This window comes from Saccopteryx bilineata, chromosome 1 (assembly GCF_036850765.1).
Source record: "Saccopteryx bilineata isolate mSacBil1 chromosome 1, mSacBil1_pri_phased_curated, whole genome shotgun sequence".
Taxonomy (NCBI): Eukaryota; Metazoa; Chordata; class Mammalia; order Chiroptera; family Emballonuridae; genus Saccopteryx; species Saccopteryx bilineata.
The window spans coordinates 337,611,577-337,631,548 of NC_089490.1; the positions used below are offsets into that span (position 1 = coordinate 337,611,577).

The window sequence follows — 19,972 nt, forward strand, 5'->3', positions numbered from 1 at the left end:
ATCCCAGTGGGGCGCATGCGGGAGTCTGTCTGATTGCCTCCCTGTTTCCAGCTTCGGAAAAATGAAAAAAAAAAAAAAAAAGAACCCCAAACTTGCCCAGACAACACATGTATAAGAAGTAACTACTATGAGTTGATTCTTCCCACTCCCCTCACCTTTTCTCTCTTTTTCTCTCTTTCTCTTCTCTCTAAAATTAATAGATTCTGAGCTTCTTTTTTTTTTTTTTTTTTTTTTACAGAGACAGAGAGAGAGTCAGAGAGTGGGATACATAGGGACAGCAGACAGGAATGGTGAGAGATGAGAAGCATCAATCATCAGTTTTTCATTGTGACACCTTAGTTGTTCATTGATTGCTTTCTCAACGTGCCTTGACTGTGGACCTTCAGCAGACTGAGTGACCCCTTGCTCAAGCCAGTGACCTTGGGCTCAAGCTGGTGAGCTTTGCTCAAACCAGATCAGCCCGCGCTCAAGCTGGCGACCTTGGGGTATCGAACCTGGGTCCTCCGCATCCCAGTCTGACGCTCTATCCGCTGCGCCACCGCCTGGTCAGGCTCTGAGCAACTTCTTATAAGTTAAAGTGAGGGAAGATGCATATCCATTCCTGACTATCCCTTCATTCTGGCTAACAAGGCCTCATAATCCAAGGGACATTCCAGCTGATGTACCAGTGTAATCTTTAAGGCAAGAGAAGGAAGAAATGTCCATGGATATGAAATAAGCCAATGGGGTAGAAGTAAATCAATGGGGTACAAACTATCTGTAAACCATGAATCATTTGGGACAAAATTATTTAAAAACTTCTAGAGGTAAGGAAATCCAAATCTAGTGACTGTCTGAGAAAAAGGCCTGATCACCACTTTGCTGGGTCTTCTATCCTACAAGATCTTTATACACTGGCATCCTTTCAATTTCTCCACAGCCAAATGATTATCAGAAAAAAAAAAGGTTTATCAATAATGTTTTCTTGCTGACTATCCTAAGAAACAGGACTGCTGAGGAACATGTGACAGGCTCTGACCACATACATGTTGGCAAGAGCATTATTCTTGTAACACAGGATCATTGTCACAGACTTTCTTCACACTCAGATAATGAATGCTTTCAGGCCACCTTTGAAAGGACACTGAGATGAGTCACTTATTTCCTTCTCTCTCTTCACAGCTGTTTCCTGGAGGCTTTGCAGAGCAATGCAGCACTAGCAGTGCAGCATAATAGAAAAACAAATCAAATAACACACCACCACAAAACCGATGTTATGACACTCATGGTTCTTGAGTCACTCTAGTTGTTCCAGTCTAGCTACATCAATGGGCTGTCTTCGGCAATGATCCTGTAAGGGCATGTGACTATAAGAATCCAGAGAAATGGCTACTGGTGTGGCTTCAGGGAAATATCTCACAAGATTCCCTTCCTTACTGGGCATGCTTTTTTTTCTTACTGCTTTGATTAGTGGCATTTTTCTTGCCTATTACATGTATTCCAGGGACTATGGATGGTTTCTCTGGAAGCTTGCCTCTCCCTAGCCTCCATTCTTTACTCACAATACCTCGGCCTTCTTGGGAGACTAATCTTATATAATGCATGTTTTCTCCACAGAAGCTATTTTCTCTAACTCTCTGAAAGTATCTCTAGAATGACATGATGGGACCACCAGTCCCATGATCTAAAAAGGAACAATCTTCCAAACACTGAGCTGATGCAATAGTTTCAACTAAAAGTTTTGCCAAATGGTCTCTATAAAGAGAATTACTTTGTGGTCCTAAGTATTAGCCGTGTTTACCTTTATGCTCTCTGTCCCAGGGATTTCATACAAAAGGGTCAGAGCAATTATTGTCTGGATGTCATTGTTAGCCCAGTTTCTCCTACTCTGGTAGACATCAGACTCTGGTGGTAAAATGTCTTTGGTTGCATGTTTGCCCCCGGCATCACTAAGCGCTGAAGGCCCTGAGTCTGGGCTGAACACATCATCCACAACCAAAGGGCTGCGGGAGGACCTCACACAAGGCAGAGTCCCAGGAGAGCACTGCCCATTTTTCTCCCCTTCCCACTGAGATTTCATACAAAGTTTGAGTCTGTCTTCCATGAGACTGAATGAACAGCTATTGTGTTTCTCTGAGTCTCGCTTGGGATAAGAGCTATACTGCTGGGTGGTCTGCATAGCCCCAAGTCCTTCATCTACTTCAGACTGGGCTGTGCACACAGCTCCCAGTCCTTTTGTTGCAGCAAACTGGGCTGTGTGCACAGCTACAATTACTTCCATTGCAGCAGACTGGGCTTTCTGCACAGCAGCAAGTCCATCTGCTGTCACAAACAGGGTTGTCTGCAAAGCTCAACCTGGGCCATCTGTATAGCTATGGGCTTCTCCGTTGCCTCCACCTGGGAGATTTGCACAACTTCAAAGGCTTCTTTTCTGACAAACAGCACTGTGTGTACAGCTCCTAGTTCTTCTACTGGCCCAAACTGATCTGTCTGCATATGTTCAAGTTCACTCTTTGCCATACTCTGTGCAGCCTGCACACCTCTTAGCCCTTTCATTGCTATCATCTGAGCTGTCTGAACGGCTCCAAGTCCTTTCTTTGATTCAAAATGGGGCACCTGCGCAGCTCCAAGTGCTTCCTTTACATCACACTGGGCTGTCTTCACAGCTCCAAATCTTTCTATAGCCTGTATCTGGGCTGTGAACAAGGCTGGATCAGCCATGAATAGGGCTGCCTGCATGGCTCCCAGCCCTTTTGTTGTCTCTAACAGGGCTGCCTGCACAGCTCCAACTCTCTACAGCCTGTAACTGGACTGTCTCTACAGCTCCAAGCCCTTTGGTTGACCTCGGGAGCATGTCTTTCTGTTTCTCTTGCAGTGAGTTGGCTTCTGTAAAATCAGAAGCACAGGGAGGTGGCTCTGGTTTCTTTCAGAGATGCTGTTTTCTTTTCCACTGTTCTAGATGCCCTTGCTTAATTTTTGAAGGACCAGTTTCTCGAACTAGCCAAGCCATTTCTCAACCATTTGCTGGGTGGAGAGTTACAGAACGCAATTTTGAATGTTACTTTATGGTGCCACTTTTTGTATAAGCCAGGCGGCTGCCGCTTTGCCCTAAGGAGGTAACCAGCTCTCCAGACGTGAGACTGGAACTGCAAAAACCAGGAGGAAGTTCTTCCTACTTTCTTTGAGCCTGAAAAGTGCAGACTATGGGAGAGGAAGGCTCGGTGGGTGAGCTGAGAAAAAGCACAGTCTTCAGAGCGCATAGATGAGCTAGATGGTGAAGGGTCCGGGGAGGACAAGCAAATACTCCATCTTGAGGGTAAAAACTCCTCACTGTTCGGTTTTGTGGTGCTGTTCTTGCCTCCTTGGTCTCCATGACCACTCTGATGAATGAGCTTTTGCCCCTTCATTTGCAAAGGCTTCTGCTGCTGGAGAGAACTCTCCGCTCCATGTAAGTGACCGGCTCTCTATATAGCTAGCTTTTCTGTGTTTCTGTGAAAATATCTTCCTGAGATGGCTCAGTTTGCAGAGCTGGTCATCCATGTTGGCTCTGGGCAGTGCCGCCGCCCCTCTGAACTCTTGAGGGCATCCGCTGTGTGTGGTGGGGGGTGTCCAGATGGATCTGAATCAAAGGGCTAGTTCCTGGGATGATCATGGGGGGGGGACCTGTGACTGTAAGATGCCACAGAAATGGCCACAGGCTTGGCTTTAGGGAGAACCTTCACATGATTTCCTTCATGACCCAAATAGCTTTTCTCCTTAGTATTTTTATTATTGGCATTTTTCTTGATATCAGTGCCTCTGACTAAACTCTGGTTAAAATATCCCTCCTCCTATAAGGGTTCACTCTGCTTCAGGAGGTCCTCATCCTTTTCTGAGAGAATTGTATCACAGCTGGACTTGCGCAGCTTTTTCTGGTAAAACTGCCTGAAGGAGGACAGCTTTGAACCTCAGTGGTCGGTGCTGGGCTCCGAGCAGCGCCGCTGTCCCCTCAGGCTTTCTGGAGCACCTGCTGCAGCTGTGGACAGACAGCTGGGCGTGTGCATGCCAGATGGGGCGTTGGCATGGTCCCTCAGAGTGGCCTCTCTGTACACAGCTGTAATGGTCATTGGCTTGGATTCCAGAGGCCGCTGCTTTCAAATGTTTTCATGTTTAGAACAGTTTAAGTCAAAGTCACTTGGGGTTAAAGACCTTTTATTTCAGGCTGGTTGAGGTCATGGTCACTAAGGGTTAAGACAGACTCCATGCTTCCGCTCCCTGACCAAGGTTCTTTACCAGGTCCACTGGAGCATCAACATCCTCATTCGGCTCATTTACCAAACTGTCATAAGAGAAGTCAATCATTTGTAAGCAAGAGATATGGGAGGTGCTCTCTCTGATGTCACACCTCACTGAAACCTCTCCAAGGAAAGAAGTGATTTCTTTTCCAAATAGTCTACAGCAATTTGCAATAAAAATATTAAAAAAATTAAACAAGCAGAGTGACATTTTTTTTATAAATTCATTTTCTAGTTCTGGGCTGGAGGAAGGAGGAGGCCGAAGAATGCTTGGAACCAAACACACTGCTAAATTAAATGCCCTCATCTGATTGGATGAGGAATTATGCACGATGTTGTGTAATACCCCAAAAAGATACTTTAGGAAAACCACATTGGCTCTTGGAAGCTGGCTTAACTGCCTTTGAATTGTGTTTATTTCCTCTTCATCATTTCTTGATCTATTACATAGACACAGTGAACATAGAGATCTGATGATAAAATACTTCCAGGAATATTTCATAGAAAATCCTTTAAAACAGACACTACCACAAAAATAGATTCAAGGCTTGACCTGTGGTGGGTCAGTGGATAAAGTGTTGACCTGGACCACTGAAATCACTGGTTTGAAACCCTGGTCTTGCCCGGCCAAGACACATATGGGAGTTGATACTTCCTGCTTCTCCCCCTTCTCTCTCTCTCTTTCTCCTCTTTAAAATGAGTTAAAAAATAGATTCACGGTTGAGGTGTACTTCAACTCCAGAATTCAGTTGCTCTTTCAGCTCTCTGCAAGATTTCACACTGGCTGCCTGTCTGGAGATGCCCTTTGTGAGGGGTCCTTCCTGATGAAGGACAAAAAGCATATCCGAGACGGGTTTGGGCAGATGGCCATTCTCACACTATTTGGCAGAGACACTCCAAAGAGCTGTGCTGACATAGGAGAGGTTGGCAACACAGGCAAGTTATCCAGGGGAGTGCTAGAACCCCACCAAAAGGCCCACTTGGTGATAGATCTTCTCCTTTTAAATGTCTTCCAACTCGAATCACTCAGCTGCTGGGCCGCAGCCAGGCGGTGGGGCCGCAGGGTGAACCGGCACTGCATCTGCCGGGGCAGCTGTTCCATGAGGAAGGGCTCTTGGAGGCTGGAAGGGCTGGCAGAGTCCTCTGAGCCTTGTGTCAGCAGAGCAGGGTCTCGAAGATGGCTCATTTTAATTCCATAGGGATATTTATGCCCAATAAGTGGGTATGGTGCCACTTCTCGGCCAGAACTGACCTATAACTGGTAATCTCCCTCAGAGACAGTTATCCCTAGCATTGCTAATGACAGGTTCATAACTTCATTTGCTATCTCTGAATTCCTTATTGCTATCGTTTAAGAATAGGCACCATTCCCAGTGTCCTTGGTGAAGATTCTAAGGGGAATGCTTTTTGGACAGTCCTTCCCCTTCTCGAGATGGTTGTGTCTTTGAAGAGAAGAGAGCCAGTTGTCCCTTTTTCTGGGGAACTGACAGTAGATACAAAGTTCACCATGGACCAGCCCAGGACGAAGGAGCTCATGGCATTGGTATGGCCTTCTTCCACTTCATCCACACAGCTCGCTGTCCACATGTCACTTAATTTTATCATCTTAAACTGGTTGTTATATTTAATTTTGGCCACAACAAACAGAACATTGGACAGGGAAAGATGCTGCTCCCATCTCTGCAGGCCTTTTCTGAGTTCCACTTGGCCATCAAGTAGCAGAGTCCTACTGGAGGACACAAATAGTGACAGAAATGCACAAGTGTCCATGCTAGCTAAAGGACTATTCTTGGCACTAAGTCATTCTTGTAGGGCTTTATCCAGGGAAAGAGATGAGGTGATCCTCCTCCTTCCTGCTAGTGATTTCATTTTCTTTACGGTGGGTTGCTGAATCCCGCTGGAAAGCGTCAGCCCTGATAACTTGGAAACTGATCTCTTGGTCAGAGATGGTGCGAGCCCAGACTGGGGAAACCCAGGGACCCAGCACCTGGAGGGGCTGGGGTAAGATGGTGTCTCAATTCTGCCCCCCGCCAGCTGGGGAAAAGGGCTGCCTACCTACCTCTGTGTAGATGGAAATGAAGACAGAAGCTGCTGGCTCCAATCAGATAGTGACTAGACTCAGACACAAAGAGTACGCAAAGAGTATCACAAAGTACCAGGGAGATCTGGGAGAAGGCGAAGGGTATGGGGGTGACCTAGGGGACAGAGGTGCTGCTGGTCTGGTCGTCAGGGCTGGGCTGGTAAGGTGGGAGCACTAGAATTAGAACTAAGGTGGTGGGCTGTGAGCCTCCAAGGTTAAACTCCCACTCCAACCCCAGTGGTAGGCTTGTGGCATGCCCTGGTTGTGGACACGGAGGGGACACATAACGTGCGAGTATACTACTGGGGCAGTGGCTCCAGTGGCATTGTGAGGCCTACCTCAGTGTCCTCACTTGTTTTGTGCCAGGGCTTCCTTGGGGTAGACATACCTGTCAGGGGGAAGGCGTGCCCAAGCTGCCCCCAGAGTCACCTGCTGATAGTGGTGGTGGGGGGAACATTGCTTCCGTGAAGAAAATTTATAGGCAAATCCCAGCCCAGGAGGATGCGAGAGCAGTCATAAACTCAGGACCATGGCTGGAAGGGAGACATGTGAGATGAAGGTGGCCCTAAGCTCAGTCAGGAGCCAGCCCAGGGTGCAGACAGCAGGAAGTGGGCACTTTCACCTACAAAATTATTTCTTGATTTCTGTCATTTGAGTGCTCAGTTTTGACAGTATTCCTTTGGACCCTTTCCCTGATTAAACAGTGCTAGATTAGCCATCTAATATAGTTCATTTTAAAATAATTATTTATCCAAGGGCATTTATCCGATACCAATATTTGTTCACCTTGTATTAGACTTTGTGAAAGGTACAGAAACGTGGTGAAGGTAATCATAAAAAATAAAAATGGACCATGATTATTGAGCATTTACATGCCAGAAAGTATTTTAAGAGCTTTGCATGAATTTTATTTCCCACAGCAACCCAGTGAAAGATACTGTTTCCCCCTGCATTTTATCAATGAAGAAATAGAGTTTTAGAGCATTAAGAAAAATGCCTAGGATAAAACAGGTGTGTATAAGGAATAACAAGATACACATATGTATGAGAATCTTCTGTCCCTGAAAGAGTCAGAGACCAAGCATGCAGGAAAGAATCAGAGATAGAAACAAAATAGCAGTATATAAGACATTCTGAGCTAGGCATAGTGTAAGTTGCCTTCACAGTGCCTCTCCAAAATTATTAGAGCAAATGCTTAAGTAAAATGTGCTATTCCCAAGATGTACACTAAATTAGATGGCAGCAAAAATGAACATTTCCTGGGGGTGTCAACAAAGGCGTTATTCCAAGCAAGTTCACTAGATGGCAGTGTGCACCAGAGTGTTAAAAGCGATCTCACTCTGAGAGAGGGTCCACCTCTAGCAGCTCTGGGTGCTCTGAGTGTTGGAAGAAATATCTGAGAGATTATGAAGTCCTGTAACATGAACTCTGGGTTCTCACCAGAAAGAGTAAAGGATTATGTCATGTCAGCTCTGGGTCTTCTGAACAAGGGGAAGGGTCCTGTGACATCAAGTCTGAGTCATGTGATTGTGGAGAGCACCAGAGATAAAACTAGGGTGTCCTGTCACAACAGCGCTGGGTCCTGTGAATGTTAAAAGGGGTCTCTGCATGTGAAATTAGGACACATCACTTCTGTGTCCGATGACTGTGGAGAGGGGTCCAACTTAAGAGAGTAAGGGGTTGTGTCACTTTAGCTCAGCTTTGAGTTCTGTGAGCCTGGGAAAAGTTTCCATCTGAAAGTAGGGGGTCTTGTCACATTGGCTCCGTTCTTCAGGGTGAGAAATGGTCCCATCAGAGACAATAGCCTCTGGGTTCTCTGACTCTGGGGAACAGTAAAGGGAAAGTCAAGGGTCAGCTCTTAGTCCTGTTAGTTTGGAGAAAGGCCCCACTTGAGAGAATAGTGGGTTCTGTCACATGAGTTTGGATCCTCTCACTATGGGGAGGAGTCCCAGCTAAGAGAGTAGTGGGTCCCACTGCTAGGCTGCTATGGTTATATAAGACCTCCTGAGCTAGGAATGATGTAAGGTGCCTTGGCGTCTTGGGGGGATTCACAGGATTCTTGCAAAATGTTGAGCTGATGCTTGGTAAATAGTTGCTATTCCCAAAAAGTACACTAGATGACAGCAGAAAAAAGCATTTCCTAGCAGTGTGCATCTGAATGTGTGGAGAGCTCCACTCTGAGAACATAGAGGATGCTGTCACATTGGCTCTGGATTCTCTGAGTGTTGGGAGGAGTTCCACCCGAGAGAGTAGGGGGTCCTGTCATGTTGGCTCTGAGTTCTCTGAGTGTGGGATGAATTCCCTCATGAAAGAGTTGGGATCCTTTCACATCATCTCTGGATTTATTTAGTATGAAATGTAGCTCCACCTGAGAGAGTATGGGGTCCTCTGACATTACCTCTGGATCCTGTGAATGTGGGGAGGAGTCCAACCTGAAAAAGTGGGGGGTCCTGTGATGGTAGCCCTGATGCCTGTGAGCGTGGAAAGGGTCATACACAAGAGAATGGAATGTCCAGTTACTATAATTCTTGGTTCCTTCAGCATTTTAAGGGGTCTCACTAGTGGTGGCATTCAGCTGGTTTTCACCAGTTTGGCAGAACTGATACCTAATTTTTTGTTGAGTTCGGTGAACTGGTTGTTAAAATGGCACTTGTAAGTAGGGTTCTCCCCAAGGTGGGCACCTAGGCAGCTGCCCAATATGGAAATCACAAATTTATATTCCTTACTCTTTTTTTTTCTTTAAAAAAAATTTTTTAAAATTCATTTTAGAGAGGAGAGAGAAAGGGAGAGAAAGAGACAGAGCAGGAGAGAGAGTGGAGAGAGAGAGAGAAAGAGAAGGTGGGGAGGAGCTGGAAGCATCAAGTCCCATATGTGCCTTGTCCAGGCAAGCCCAGGGTTTCGAACCAGTGACCTCAGCATTTCCAGGTCGACGCTTTATCCACTGCGCCACCACAGGTCAGGCTCCTTACTCTTTTTTAATGTTCAACTGTGCAACAGTGTATTCTAAGCATCAGTAGTAATGTTTATTCCATTCATATGTGAAAAAATTTTGACAGAACTATGCTTGCAATATTTATTTATTCATTTCATAAAACTCATTATACCTTTGATGAAATACTACATTTTAATTCCTTCACATTTGTTACTTCAGTAAACAAACATATATAATATATTATAATGAGAAAAAGTGCCAAACAACCAAAGGGTGACAACTTGTACTATTTTTTGTCAGGTATTATTTAATATTTTTCCACTAATATTTTAAAGCTCTTTCTTATAGTCTAGTTTTGTGTACCTCTTTTATTGTTCTTATTTTATTAAATCCATGAAATAATAAACTACCTAAACTACCTTTTGGTATATCATTTTTTTTTCTGAAATGAGAAGCAGGGAGGCAGAGAGACTGACTACTGCATGCACCCAACTGGGATCCACCTGGCATGCCCACTAGGGGCGATGCTCTGCCCATCTAGGCCATTGTTCCATTGCAATAGGAGCCATTCAGGGTCTGAGGCAGAGGCTATGGAGCCATTCTCAGCACCGGGCCAACTTTGCTCCAATGGAGCATTGGCTGCAGGAGGTGAAGAGAGAGATAGAGAGAAAAGAGAGGGGAAATGGTGGAGAAGCAGATGGGTGCTTCTCCTGTGTGCCCTGGATGGGAATTGAACCCGGGTGGAGGTAAGATAACAATTAGGATTGCTTAGGTGGAGAGTTATGGGAACTGCCCTGGTCCTGGGTCACATAAATTTCAACCTGGCTAGTTGAGGCTTTTGGTAAGGGGCCCTGGATCTGAACCTAACAGTATGGTCTCTACAGATTTCTCCAGACTCATCTCATACAACTGTTCTTTTTGAATATAGTCCAGAAACATTGTTTTTTCCTTAGGTCCTTCAACATGAAGATGCCAAGCTCTTTCCTGTCTCACAGCATTTGCACAACTTGTTCACTGTGGAATGTTGTTTGTTTCCTCTGTTAAATGGATGGATCATTCTCATCTCTTAGGCCTCAATTGAAATGTCAACTTTTCAGGGCAGCCTTCCCAGACAAACCTAATTCAAATAGATTTCTTTGTTTTTCCTTTAAGTCATCAATAAAAGTTTTAAATTCCATTAAAATGGGGATCTATCTTGTTAACAACTGTAATTCCAGTATCTAGCAGTTTTTAGCACAGAGGAGAGAAGCAGTTAAATACTATCTGCAGAATGAATCACTAACTGCAGGTAATGAAATATGACACATTTGAGGAACTCAAAAAGACATTCTGTATGGTTGGAAACTCTGGCTAGAGTGGTGAAAAAAAAAAAGCTGCAGAGGTAGGCAAAGGCCAGCCAAAAGATCCCTGTAAACTGTTGTGGGTAAAAAAGGGCCACATGCCGAACCTAACAAGCTCAGGGGAGGCCTGCATGGTGACCTTGAAAACTCACAGGCATAAAGTAACCACACAGGATGGTCTGAAATTAAAACTTTCTAACTAAAGGGGTAGGTATCATTTCCTAAGGAGATTATTTTTCTCTAATTAAACAAGTCTGTTAGATGATGACAGAGTAATGGGAGAGTGAGAGAAACTCATGATTTCTCCCTTTGAAATTTCAACAAATTGAATAACTATAATGCAGTGAAGGAACTCCAGCTGGTCTTGCTGGTGCACCTGAAAGATCCATACACTGAATGGACTAAAGGTGGGATAGGGTGAAAAAGGGGGCAGAAGATAAAACACATTTGTGGTGAGCTTTGGAAAGGAGAGGAGACAAACATGGAGGAACTTTTTTTCTCTGCCAGACTATGGGGAGGAAGGAAGCTCAGGCTCTCTGGATTTTGTCTGAGGGTACAGAGAGGGAAACTCAGAGTTACTGGGTCTCTTTTTGCTGGGAGGAGTAATGAGATAAAGGAGCAGAGGGGGAGATAAACCAAAGTGACCAGAGTACAGGGTCATGATCAATATTCCTGCGGTTTGCCTGCAGCTTGTACACAGCAAAGACAGAAAGTTAAAGCACGGCCCTCAGCCTCCCAGATCCCGCCTTCCTCACCTTGAAGTACAAAGAGTGGCAGAGACAAACCCCACAGCTAGCTCTCCAGAGCCAGTCTTTCCTCTGAAGAACAGAGGTGCTCCATGTCTGGTCCCCAAGTCTGTTGAGATATAGGAAGGAGTGCCCGGGAACCTGAGATCATCATTGCTAGAACCCTGAAGCCACAAAGTTGAAGCCTAAGGCCCTCACAATACGACCCTCCCACTAACGCAACTGTGGCCCTGCCTAAATCATTGCAACAGCAACATCTCAGCAACAGCCAGCCCATGAACTTCATAGAGCTAAAAGTTGTAGTACAGCAACATCTACCAGAAGAAACCTCTCAAAACAAAAATTTATTTCTTCTTTCCCCACTTTCTCCTTTTCTTTCTTCTTATCCTTTTTTTTTTGAATTTCATTTTCTTTAATTTTTACATTTTTATTCTTATTTTTCGGTGGGTGTTGTTTTTGATTTTTTTGTTGCTTTCAATCTTTCTTTCCTGTGGTTTTCCTTCTTTCCTTGTCATAATTTAAAAAATTTTATTGTACTTTTTTATTTTTCATTTTTAGTTGTTTTTTTTTTGTTAGGGTTCTTCTTTTGTCACAGAGACAGAGAGAGAGACAAAGAGAGGGACAGATAGGGACAGACAGACAGGAAGGGAAAGAGATGAGAAGCATCAATTCTTCATTGCAGCACCTAAGTTGTTCATTGATTGATTTCTCATATGTGCCTTGACCAGGGGGCTACAGCAGAGCAAGTGACCCCTTGCTCAAGCCAGAGACCTTGGGTTCAAGCTGGTGAGCTCTGCTCAAACCAGATGAGCCTGCACTCAAGCTGGTGATCTTGCAGTTTTGAACCTGGGTCCTCTGCATCACAGTCCTATGCTCTATCCACTGTGCCACCACCTGGTCAGGCTGGTTAGGGTTCTTAATAATACTGCTCTCAAATGCCATAAAGGAAGAAGAAATCGAATACCATGACTACACAAGACAAAGACGTAGTTCAGAAAGAAAACAAAAAATCTCCAGAAAAAAAATCTCAATCACATGAAAACCTTGGAATTAAATGATAGAGAATTCAAAACTGAAGTTCTGAAAATGCTAAACGAGATGTGCAAAGACACCAGTAGGCAACATAATGAGCTTAGAAAACAAATTGATGAGAAAATCCTTTAAAAATAGATGAAGAACTCAATACGTGAATCGAACACTGAGGTAGCAGATTTAGCTAATAGAACAAGCCACATAGAGGAAAGAATCAGTGACATTGAAGACAGGCAACTAGAAATGCTACAGAGAGAAGAGGAGAGAGAACTCACAAATTAAAAAAACTGAAAGAAAAAAAAACTGAAAGAGCTCTACAAGAACTGTCTGACTTCATCAGAAAGAACAAAGTAAGAATAATGAGTAAATCAGAAGAAAAAGAGATGGAGAAGGGAATGAGAATAATTGATGAGAATACCCAAAGCCTATGGAAAGAGTTAGAACCTTGAATTGAAGAAGCAAACAGAACACCAAGTTATTGCAACCCAAACAGACCAACTCCATGGCACATTGTGATAAAATTGTCAAAAATCAACGATAGAGAGAATTCTCAAGGCGGTTAGAGAAAAGGTGAACATAACATATAAATTAAGGCCCATTAGATTATTATCAGACTTCTCAGCAGAAAGTCTATAAGCCAAAAGAGAGTGAACCCAAACATTCAAAATATTAAAAGAGAGGAATGACCAGCTAAGAATACTATATCCATCAAAGTTACTCTTCAGATATGAAGGAGAAATAAAAACTTTTATAGACAAACAGAATCTGAGGGAATTTATCACCAGAAAACCTCCATGACAGGAAATACTCAAGGGGATTATACGACCAGATACAAAGAACAAAACAAATCAAAACTACAAGTAAAAGCGCCAACAAGGTCAAATAAAAAAATGATAATATGTGACAATAATAACATAAAAGGGGAGAGGATAAAGATCAGCAGTAACAAAGGAAGATGGAGTGCAGAAGCACTTATAAGACAAAGGACTCTTGTACATATAAACATTTTTCTTTTAATAATCTAATGGTAGTACTGACCTGTGGTGGCGCAGTGGATAAAGCGTCGACCTGGAAATGCTGAGGTAGCCGGTTCGAAACCCTGGGCTTGCCTGGTCAAGGCACATATGGGAGTTGATGCTTCCAGCTCCTCCCCCCTGTCTTTCTCTCCTCTTTCTCTCTCTCTCCCTGTCTCTCTCTCTCCCTCTCTCTCCTCTCTAAAATGAATAAATAAATAAATTAATTTAAAAAAATCTAATGGTAGTAACCACTCACAAAAAAGCCACTATTGAAACACACAACTTAAAAAAAGAAGAAACATGGGGAAAAAGTATGGGATACCAGCAAACAAAAACAACTACAGAAACAAAACAGAGAAGAACCAAATAAGACACAGAACTACTAGAAAACAAAACATAAAATGGCTATAGGAAATCCTCAGATGTCAATAATTACTTTAAATTTAAATGGACTGAACTTACCAATAAAAAAACACAGAGTAGCAGATTGGATCAAAAAGCAAAACCCAACCATACACTGCCTTCAAGAGACACATCTAAGCTGCATGGTCAAAAGTAGGCTCAAAGTGAAAGGTTGGAAAATGATTCTCCAAGAAAATATCCAAAGAAAAACAGGTGTAGCCATACTCATATCTGACAATGCTGACTTCCAGACAACAAAGGTAAGAAGAAACAAAGATAGACATTTTATAATGGTAAAGGGGACATTGTATCAAGAAGACATAACACTTCCTAATATATATGTGCTGAACCAAAATATATAAGACATCTACTAAATGATCTAACAATAGAAGCAGACAAAAACATAATCATACTTGGAGATCTAAACACACCGTTGATGGCTTTAGATAGATCATCCAAACAGAAAATCATTAAAGAAATATTGGCCTTAAACAACAGTCTGAACCAAATGGACATAATAGACATTTATAGAACATTTCATTTCAAAACATCAGATTATGCATTTTTCTCGAGTGTGCATGGAATGTTCTCAAGGATAGACCATATGTTGGGCCACAAAACTAACATCAACAAATTGAGGAAGACTGAAATTATACCAAGCATATTTTCTGATCATAAGGCTTTGAAATTAGAATTCAAACTGTAAAAAGGAAGTCAAGAAACCCCCCAAAATGTGGAAATTAAACAACATACTTCTAAAAAAAATGACTGGGTCAAAGAAGAAATAAAAGTAGAGATCAAAAGATATATAGACGAATGAAAATGACAATACAATCAAAATTTCTGGGATGCAGGGAAAGCAGTAATAAGAGGAAAGTTTAAATCGTTACAGGCTTATATCAAGAAAACAAGAGCAATCCCAACTAAACAACCTAACATCACACCTTAAATGAACTAGGAAAAGAAGAACAAAGGCAACCCAAAGTGAGCAAAAGAATGGAAATAGTAAAAATTAGGCAGAACTAAATGAAATAAAGAACAAAAAAAACCTATAGAAAATATTAAGACAACAAAGAGCTGGTTCTTTGAAAAGATCAATAAAATCAACAAACCACTGGCTAGATTCACTAAGGAGAAAAAGAGGAAGGATTCATATAAACAAACTCCACAAAGAAAGAGAGAACTTACCACAGACATCATAGATATACAAATCCATATCGGGAAAGAAGAAGTAAATCAGAAGAAGCTAAGAACTGTATGATTTTACACATAGATGGGATATAAAACTGAGACTCATGGGCATAGGTAAAAGTGAAGTAGTTACTGGGGGAAGGGAACTTTGGGGAAGGCAATGGGAGAGGGGCCCGGTGACTGCCTAGATGTGAGCAATTAGGTAGGAATCTGGGAAACAGTCATGCTTCTGGTTTTAATATACCGCTCAGACTCACCTTTACCTCAGGGCCATTGAAGTACTGTACTGTAGTTTGGAAAAGCCACCTAGTAGGGCCAGTAGTCGCAGCCGTCAGAGACTCTGCCAGGCATGTGCAGGTTGCAGGTTCACATTAGACTCAGACAGATGGTAAAGAAACAGCAGAGCCAAAAACTGGTGGGCCATACCTTTATTCTAGCCTCACAACCAGCTGGTGAGTAAACACAAACACACAGGGCACCAAAACCCACTCACACATTCTCGGGTTCCACAACCAGGAGAATCTTTACGGTTTTTCCGAGAATCAAAGGCCCCAAACCAGTCTAAATCATCTCTCATTCCCCATCTGCCAACATGGCTTCTTACTCTCTTCACGAACTGGCTTCCCCTTCAGCACTCTGCTATCTTGGCTGCGTCTTCTCTTCAGCACACTTCCTCCCTGCTCTCACTCTGCAAAAACATGGCCTCCTTCTTCTTAAAACTTTTTGGCGAGATGACGTCAGAGTAATGGCGGAGTAGGAAGCGATACCGATAAATCTCCCCCAAAACTCAACAAGATCTTCAACCAGAAACAGAAAAACCTATACTTGGAGCTTCCAGATTCTTCGCAATACACCCAAAGGTATGATTGAGTGAAAAATTGGCTAAATATATAACCAAACCCCGAAGGAAATAGGGAGTAAGAAATGCTCCGCCTTCCTCACTAACCTAAACGGGGCGACTTTCTCTGGTAACTGTGAATATAGAAACTGAGGCGGGCAAAGGGGGTGAATAGATCCAGGCCGCCGCAGCAAAAACGGCCGAACCAGGCTGTGGCTCAGAGATCCAAGCCGAGGAAAATCTGATCCTGTGGCAACCCGGGCAATACAAGCTAACACTCGCGCCAAACCCAAACAAAGAAAGACAAGCGGAGCGGCCATTTTACCCGGTCTCCTGGTCGGTGCGCAGTTAGTGGAAGAGAGATTTCTTCCTAAGCCGCGGAAGTGGGTGCCCGTGTTGCCCCACGGAGAGGCAGGGTCAGAGGCCTTTCTGTGGGCTGAGGGCAGAGTCTCTGGGCAGCCCCAGCGCCCTGGGAAAGCCACGCACGGGAGGGAGTGAGAACTAATCCCAACGGTGGAGATTTTCCGTGCTGGAGGCTATTTCACTCAGAGGGAACCACGGCCGGCCTCATATCCTGGTTTGCGCACGCAGATAAGGAGTGAGCGATTCCTCCGAGTGCCTCGGCAGTGCGCGCCTGTGTTATCGCACAGAGGGGCAGAGTCAGGGGCCTTTGTGTGGGCCAAAGCGGAATCTCGGGACGCCCCAGCGCCTTGCAAAAGCCGCACACGGGGACGGAGCGAGACTCAATTCCAACGCTGCAACGTTTCCCTGCGGTTGGGGGTTTCACTCAGAGCGTGAGACTGCTGGCCGGATATCCTAGTCGCAGACAGTGAGTGAGAGTTTCCTCCAAGCGCCCCGGAAGTGGGCGCCCGCTTGTGTTACCGGACAGAGTGGCAGAGCCAGAGGTCTTCGACTGGGCGGAAAGCCCGCCTGATTATGCTAGCAGCTCTGACTGACTGAGCCTTACCCAGAGCCCTGTGCTGAGTGGAAATAGAGTGGGGAGTTGCCAGCACTTTGAGCCTCTTACTATCCAGGCAGAGGCAGCAGCAACCCCATACCTGGACTATCAGGCTACTAATTGAGGAAGGAAAGACTAGGAGAAAGGCTCCAGGAACACGGACTCTCTCACTGTCGGAGCCTATAAATGCTAATGAGCCTCGACTCCCAACGAGAATAAAGCACAATACATGACATTGCCATAGAAACTTATCAACTGCAAACCTCTACCTGAGTGTGCCAAAGGGGCAGAACCCGGGGTACAGAGTCACCGACCAGGAAGAGGGAGAGAAAAGAAAAAGCAAGAAGATAACCTCTCAAAATCAAGAATAATCTGCAGACTTTATAACCTATCCCATTTTATTATATTTGTTCGTTTGTTTCTCTTATCTTCATTCTTGAGACCTTTTTTTCCTCCTCCAATTTGGCCGATTAACTCTCTACCGGTCTTACTCTCTCCTCTCCTTGAACTACACTACCCATAAGTGTTACATCTCCCATTATCATTTCTCTTCTCTTCCTTTCTCTCTATGAGGGTTGCACTCCAAAACCCTTAACTCTCTCTCTCTCCTTTCTTTTTTCTTCTTTTAGTGGTTCCCTCTTTTTTTCTCTCTCTCTCTTTCTTTTCTCCCTCTATATTAGTTTCTTCCTTTCTCCTTTACATCTCCTCTCATTCAAACCTCAATAACAAACAAATTATCTTATCTGGGACTCAAACCTATGTTTGTGGCATTTTGGGGGGTTTTTACTTCACCTTTTTAACTCACTAGCAGTGCTCCCATCCCTGGCTCTCCATATTATCTAGTTCTTGTTCCACTAAATACAATAGTAAGTTTTTAATTTGTCCCCCCATTTTTCCATTTTCCTCTTATTCCTCTCATCATAACTCTTAGAAAACCAACACCTAAAAGCAAATCATTTTATTCTTGACCCAAATTTTTTCCTTATTTGCTTTTTGTGGGTCCATACGCTCTTTTTTTTTTCTTTTTTCTTTTTTTTTTTTTTTTCTTTCTCTCTTTTTTGCCCCTTTATTACTTTTCCCCAATTCAGGCCCTCCATCACAGGCATTGTTTGTTATAACTCACAGTCCACCACAAGATTTTCTCAAGAAAGAGGGGAGAGGAGAGGAGAGGAAAAAAAGAGGGGGGAATAATTTCTTTTTAAAAAATTTTTAATTTATTTTATTTTTCTTTATTTCATTATTAATTTTTTTTAAAAAAAAACAACTCTTTTCGATTTGTTATTTTTTTATTTTTTTTAACTTTTTATTCTTTATTAAATCTCATTAATACTATCAACAAAACCACCCTCAGATGCCATTAAGGAAGAGAAAATCGAATATCATGGATACAAAAGAAAGAGAGGTAACACAGCTAGATGAGGAAAAATCTATGGAGAAAAAATTTAATATATTGGAAACCTTGGAGCTAAATGACAGAGAATTCAAGATAGAAATCCTAAAAATCCTCCGAGATATACAAGAAAACACAGAAAGGCAATATAGGGAGCTCAGAAAACAACTCCATGAACACAAAGAATATATGTCCAAGGAAATTGAAACAATAAAAACAAATCAAACAGAGATGAAAAACTCAATTCACGAGCTGAAAAACGAAGTAACAAGCTTAGCTAATAGAACAGGTCAGATAGAAGAAAGGATTAGTGAAATAGAAGACAAGCAACTTGAGGCACAACAGAGAGAAGAAGAAAGAGACTCAAAAATTAAAAAAAATGAGATAGCCCTACAAGAATTATCTGACTCCATCAAAAAGAATAACATAAGAATAATAGGTATATCAGAGGGAGAAGAGAGAGAAAATGGAATGGAGAACATACTTAAACAAATAATTGATGAGAACTTCCCAAGCCTGTGGAAAGAACTAAAGCCTCAAGTTCAAGATGCAAACAGAACTCCAAGTTTTCTTAACCCCAACAAACCTACTCCAAGGCATATCATAATGAAATTGACACAAACCAACAGCAAAGAAAAAATTCTCAAGGCAGCCAGGGAAAAGAAGAATACAACATATAAAGGAAGGCCCATTAGATTATCATCAGATTTCTCAGCAGAAACTCTACAAGCTAGAAGAGAGTGGACCCCAATATTTAAAGTCCTGAAAGAGAGGAACTTTCAGCCACAAATACTATACCCATCAAAGCTATCCTTCAAATACGAAGGAGAAATAAAAACATTCACAGATACAGAAAAGATGAGGGAATTTATCATCAGAAAACCCCCACTCCAGGAATTACTAAAGGGGGTTCTCCAATCAGATACAAAGAACAAAAAAAAAACAGAGGCACAAGTAAAAGCTCCAAGAAGAACACAATAAAACCAAATTTAAACTGTGACAACAACAAAAAGAAAGAGGGGGAGAAGACGGAGATTAACAGTAGCAAAGGACGATGGAGTGCAAAAGTACTCACAAAATAGTTCGCTACAATGAACAGGGTAGGGACCCTTTTCATTACTCAAAGGTAACCACCATTGAAAAAACCACCACAGAAGCACATGAGATAAAAAAGATAGCAACAGAGGAAAGATGTATGGAATACAACCAAATAAAAACAAAAGATAGAAAAACGAAAGAGAAGGATCAAACAAGATGCAAAACTAACATGAAGCAAGATATAAAATGGCAATAGGGAACTCACAAGTATCAATAATTACACTAAATGTAAATGGATTAAACTCACCAATAAAAAGGCACAGAGTAGCAGAATGGATTAAAAAAGAAAATCCAACTGTATGCTGCCTACAGGAAACTCATCTAAGTAACAAGGATAAAAACAAATTCAAAGTGAAAGGCTGGAAAACAATACTCCAAGCAAATAACATCCAAAAAAAAGCAGGTGTAGCAATACTCATATCGGATAATGCTGACTACAAGACAGGAAAAGTACTTAGAGACAAAAATGGCCATTTCATAATGGCTAAGGGGACACTGAATCAAGAAGACATAACAATTCTTAATATATATGCACCAAACCAAGGAGCACCAAAATATATAAGACAGCTACTTATTGATCTTAAAACAAAAACTGACAAAAATACAATCATACTTGGAGACCTCAATACACCGCTGACGGCTCTAGATCGGTCATCCAAACAGAGAATCAACAAAGACATAGTGGCCTTAAACAAA

General features: G+C 42.7%; 1 pseudogene; it reads right to left on the bottom strand.

The window, feature by feature from the left end:
- Nucleotides 1-1,759: 1,759 nt before the first annotated feature.
- Nucleotides 1,760-6,152, bottom strand: LOC136321057 (rho GTPase-activating protein 20 pseudogene; annotated as a pseudogene).
- Nucleotides 6,153-19,972: the final 13,820 nt, after the last annotated feature.